This window comes from Pinus tabuliformis, chromosome 3_2 (genome assembly GCF_031772625.1).
Source record: "Pinus tabuliformis cultivar Carrire ecotype Pingquan chromosome 3_2, CPIR1, whole genome shotgun sequence".
Lineage (NCBI taxonomy): Eukaryota > Viridiplantae > Streptophyta > Pinopsida > Pinales > Pinaceae > Pinus > Pinus tabuliformis.
The window spans coordinates 764,217,423-764,223,422 of record NC_142302.1 but is presented as its reverse complement, the minus strand read 5'-3'; positions in this window follow the sequence as shown (position 1 = coordinate 764,223,422).

Here is a 6,000-nt window from a genome sequence, read left to right as displayed (position 1 = left end):
TGAATATTCCTAGCCTCAAAGATGACTGCAAATTTGCTGGTGTTCCATAGAGTACCAATCCCTCTCGAGGCGCCCCAGGCAGAGATTGCTCTTGCTTCACTTTTAAACCAAAGTTTCTTGCTTGCAAGAAGACTACGTCTTCCAGCTTAGTCTCCTGGACGAGAAGTATGCCTGGAGTTTCTATTCTTATTAAGCTTCTCATGGCTTCTTCCTTAACTTTACTCCCCATACCTCTACAATTCTAGGAGATGACCTTCATTATTTATGTTTCTGGTGGGTTCCCTTGGAGCCTTGGGTCTGATTTTTCAACATCCTAGGCTTTGAAGCTAGCAGTTTTTCCAGAGTTGGCTGGCTGCCCTGTAGCTTGTCTTTGTAAGTCTCCTGCTCTCTTTTTTCCCTATCAGATTTATGGCCTCTTGTAGATCTTCTTACCGAGGTTTGGGACTCTCCTATTTCTCCTTCCTCCTCTGACTCGTCTGTTTCCTGTTCTTCTTCCTCATCTTCTAAAGTCATACCTTTGGGATCTGCAACACTTGTTCCTTTAGAGGAGGCTGCGGGGGTGCCTTTACTTGGAGAAACTGGTTTTTGGTTCTCGAACTCCTGAGTAGCTTCTGTCTCCTTTTGGACCACGACCTCCTGGGTGTCCTCTGGTTGCGAGCTAAGAGAAACGAACTTGTTTTCTGAAGCAGGCTTGGGCGAGATCTACTGAGCAGAGGCCTGGAGAGGTCCTTTGCCATTAGGGCCTCCCAGCTTCTGTGTCTTGAGATAAGGTTTGGAATGCTTGACTTGATTCCAACCGTCCTCCTTCCCTTGCACAACCTCGTTGTTGGTCGGGCGGCCTCTGGCGAAGTGACCATAAACATGGCATTTCCGGCATTTGAAGGATAGCTGCTCATAGTCCAATTTCTACAAGTGCGACCAGCTTCCGAAATTTATTTTGATGGCCTCTCGTAGCCCCACCTCCAGATCTACTTCTACATAGATCCTGGTGCAGTCATATTGGTCCTTATTGTTCGCTCAGTCTATAAATTTCCCTAGGGCATTTCCAATGTGCCTCAAAGAGTCCCAATTCCAACAACGCACTGGGAGATTTGGAAGTCTAACCCACACCGGGACTGTTTTGGGCACATCTACTGCTGGATCGAAGTCCAAAGTCCATTTATTCAGATACAAACTTTGAGGGCCCATGAAGTATGGACCGTTTTGGAAGATCAAATCTTTGTCGTCCTTTAATGTGAATTCGAAGAGGAATTATCCTCTCCCCAGAAAGTAAGAGGTAACACTTTCTTTGATCAACGGCGCCCAGTTTCTGTTGACCCAGCTCTCCGTGGTTTTTGGGGATGGCAATAGCCCAGTGAACTGGCCGATGAGAGCCCGTTCGGCCAAAGACAATGCAACTTGGATCGGGGTTTCTGGAGGAAGGGAGATCACAAGAATATCATCCAACTTTTTTACAAATTTCGCAGCTTCATAATTCTTCTTCTTTGGGAGCCTTTCCAAGAGTCGATTGAAGACCTCAGAAGGCGAGAGCGGCGATGGAGAAGGTAGAGACGCTTGGGGAGTGACCAACACCTCCATGGTCGCCAGCCCTAGGGAACGGACCTGTCAAAAGCTAGCAGGCAGCAGCGTGTTCCTCCATGAACCAGTCCGACCGCAGTATGAAGGAGAGCCCTAGGTGGACACGCCCATAGGGATCAGGGTGGAAGAGAGCGGGCGCGCTCACTGTCTGCAGAACGTGCGAGATGCGGATCTCAAGGGTTTGCAGAGCCGATCAAAAAATTCTAGATCATTCCCTATATGTTGCAGAAGCAGTTGCTTAGCAATATAAATACATAGATCTCATATAATGTAATGTCTCTATGGCTTTCAAATTTTAGGGTTCTCTGTATCCCAAGCAGAGTTCACTCAAAGATTCTTGTGTGGTTCGCTCACTCTCAAAATTGGCTTTCATGCATTATACTATCTATGATAGTCACATTCACAAAAATTATCCAAAAAAATTATCTAGAGTTTGTGCATATCCTTCCAGAAATTAATCATTACCTTTGGATGAAGCAATATTCATACAGTTAATGCATTGGTCACTTAATGGGCTATAGAATGGTGGTCATTTACTTGGATTTGTAGCTTCCTAATAAGATGTATAAATAATCTCATAAGGGCAAGAGGGATTGTTAAACGACTTACATGCATTTATTATGTGAGGAGCGTTCCTCGCTCGACAAGCTTTGAGAAAAAACTTATTTAAAACTTTAGTGCAATTTGTATATCACTAACTAAATGCATGAAGAAGGAAATTTTTTAGTGTACATCAATAACAGTAAAGTCTAATCTGTTCCAAGACAGGTGGGTGTACCTTGTTTCACTATCATCCATTACGATATCAAACTATTAGTGGCAGCCCAATCTTTTTTTTCACAGGGTGGGAAAATCTATCAAACTTAGTTGTCAAACCAATAGTGAGGACAATGCGAATGAAGGCTGACTCATCATCGTTATTAAAGAAAACCACGCCAACTGGAATAACCCATTGGTGGTCCGTAAGGGGGCAGGGTTCTGTTAACTTGTTTCCTTACGTCCGAGGAAGACGAGCTCTTAACCAAGCATAAGAATTTTTAGGGCATACTCCAACCTAATCATTCACAAAGATTTTGTTAAATATAATATATTTTATTAATTTCATAAATATATAATATTTGTTACAATCATATATAATATCGTGTTTAATAAAGTGGGTGGATTATTTTGTAATTTAAGGCAAATTAGGATTGACGAAAAGCACTTTGAATTTTCTTCTCTACAAATTAGTACTCTTTACATAAAATTGCTATATGTGTGATGTTTAGATTAGATTCTCGTAAATCTTACAAAATGGCTACCAATAGGCTTCATGCTCTCTCTTAGATTCCAATGTAAGAGGATACATATAAAAATTTAAAATCAATATTTTGCGCGGTTTGATCATGCATGTAATTTATATTTGCATTGTTGAAACAATTAGATCTCTAAAATTATGTTTTGCACATTTTGATAAAGTGTGTCAACAAGATACTTGATGTAAGATTAACTTTTGAATTTTATTTTTCAAATATTGTAGTACTCATTTCATCTCAAAATCCAATTACTTTTTGCATAAAAGACGTGTACTAAGCAACAACACTATATATTACACTTGTTTTAATAATGGTTTTTTTCCAATTATATTTCAAATAAAAAATTAAATAAAAATTTATATATTAAAATTCCAATTTTTTTATTATTTTATTTTAAATTTAACAAAAATAAAAAATCAATTTATATTTATAAATTAATTCATATTAATTAAATTAAATTAAAATTATAAATTAATCGAAATTTGATATATGATAAAAATTTCAAATATTTTATTATTAAATTGGTTTTTGATTAATAAAATTTGATTAAAATTCCCCGGATGCGGGTGTCTAGCAAGCTGGGACAAGTGATGGGACAAGGGTGGGGCGAGGTGAGACGACACCTGCCTGCCCTGTACCACATGGATTATCAACCGACGCAGATTAAACCTTGGCATTCGGGGATCACTGGGTGCATTTGTTTCACTTCAGGCGGCTTTGATCCGCACAGCCTGTCCGCCGATTTCCTTACCGCCTTCGCACGCTCTGGACTGAGTGATGCCTCGGCTCTATTCAATGCAGCAGTTATGATGGGTGCCATTCGAGGCAGGATGGAGTATGATAAATACAGGTTCAGTTATGGGAATGTTCTGGAGTTTCTGGTGCTTTGCTGGTCTGGTTATAGTCTGTCTTGGTCTGTCGCCCTGTGGATCTGGTTCTGCTCAGGCAATCCTGAGAAGCCACCCCCATCTCTTCCCCGGTGTCCTCGGGAGGTCTCCTGCCGTCGTTCGGATGCTATTTTAATTAGCCTAAGCTCGGTGGCGGTGGATGAGCGGTCCTGTTTTAATAGAGTTGTTGTGGTTTTTTTTATGCCTCGTCTTCGCCATAGGATGAGGAGCCGTAGGGGAACTCCTCAGCATGCACCCTCCAGCACGACCTCCACTTCTCCATCCCTCTCCAGCGAACTTACTGCTGGCCACTACCCCCTCACTCGCAGTGGGAGAAGACGCGTCCATCTCCCCAGCCACTACCCTCGAGACTCCTCATCGTCTCCCTCTTTCGGCTCTGCGATATTCTCATTCAATTGCACTCAGAATCGTCCAAGGATAACGGCTCATGTCTTAGTGATCTTTCATGAAGAAGCCCAGGCGGTGGGCGAGTCCAGTGCCCAACAAGAGGGCCCGGTCTCTGTCTCTGTGCAGAATCCTCTCACTTTGCAGGTTCCAGAGATCCCAATACACTTTGCCTCGGACGTGGTGATGGAAATGATGGTTCCTGGTCCATTTGATGTTGCTGATCCTCGCGCCAGGGATGAATCTGAAGCGGCTCGTGCTAGGGAACTTCCTGAGTTCGGTTGGTGCAGAATTGTGGAAGAGCGTCCAGATGTGTAGATCTCTCTCTATTGCTTCTGTCACTTGTAATGCGGCCCATAATAGCGGGCATTTTTTGGTTCATGCGGATAAATGGATTCACACCTGCAAGATATGGTTCAATCTGCATGTTTCTTTGAATTTTTGCAAGCATAGTAAGAAGGTCGATACTTGCTCCCCTGCGTGGGATTTGAATTCTAGTTCTCAGCTAAGCTCTCTGTCATGGACAGTGTCTCTCCTTTTCACTGCCGCTCCTACAGGGCAGTTGTTTTTTACTGCGGTCTAGATGTAATTTTACCCCTTTCATGTTAATAGAGTAATTTTATTTAGAAAAAAAAATTGATTAAAATTATAAATTAATGAAATTTTATTATTTTTATTTTATAATGAAACATGGAAAATTCATTGTAAAATTATACTTCTCTTTATATATTTTAAAAATTAATTAAACTATACATTGGTTTTATAATAAAATATTTTTTTAACTTCATAATAAAATAATTCATATGTTTGAATAGTCAACTTTCACTATATGTTTTTTAAATATAAAAATTGTATTTAAGATCTTTAAAAAATATTAATTATGATATATTCTAAATAAGTTTCATAATAATATTCATTTGCCTCTCATTTCATTTAACATAGCAGGGATAAAAGTGACTTTGCATAATAATCTATGTAGAAAAATATGCTAAAAAATTGCTATAAATATAAATAATTTTTTTACATAATAGTAGTATTATTTTTATCCTAATTAGGATAACTTTTGATATCAATTACTTTTTGCATTAAAAAACATATAGTAGACAACAACTCTACATAATATACTTGTTATTTTTTATAAATTTAATAATAAAAACAAAATTCTAAAATAATAAATTTAATTAAATTGACTTGTATTTTTATTACTTTTTAAAATAAACATATATTATTATTATTATTTGCTTAACATTTCACTACAATATCCCATATAATATATTGTTACAATGTCTATTTCATATTAAACATAAAAATTATATAAATTAATCAAAATTCAATTCTCAACATTTTTTTTGGTAAGTCAACATTTTTTCATTATATCATAAGAATATTACATCGTGGGGGTTTTAAAAGAGTGCAAAATTGGCCTCACTCTGACCAGATTTGTTGACATTCAGATACAAAAAAAACAAAAGAGAGAAACTTTACAAAACAAGACCTCATTACATCCATAGCCCCCATGAGAAAAATTTACCCAGAAATTTACCCAAAAAGTATAAACAACTAGTAATCATTCGAGCAACTAAGGAGGAGGAGTGGGGTCAACCTTTGCTACTTGGGCAACATTTTATAGAGGATGAAAGACTTTGTGGATGTGAGATTCCACGCAAGCCATGTGAGTCTCAAAGTTATCCATGTAGACCTGAAGACGCCTTTGGTTCCTTCGCAGAGCAACCTGATGGTCTAAGATACGTCTCTAGTTCTAGCAGATGACTGAAAAGCGCCCAACCAACTCAATGTTGTCCTCATTTTTGACTTGAGATAGTTGTTCAATAGTG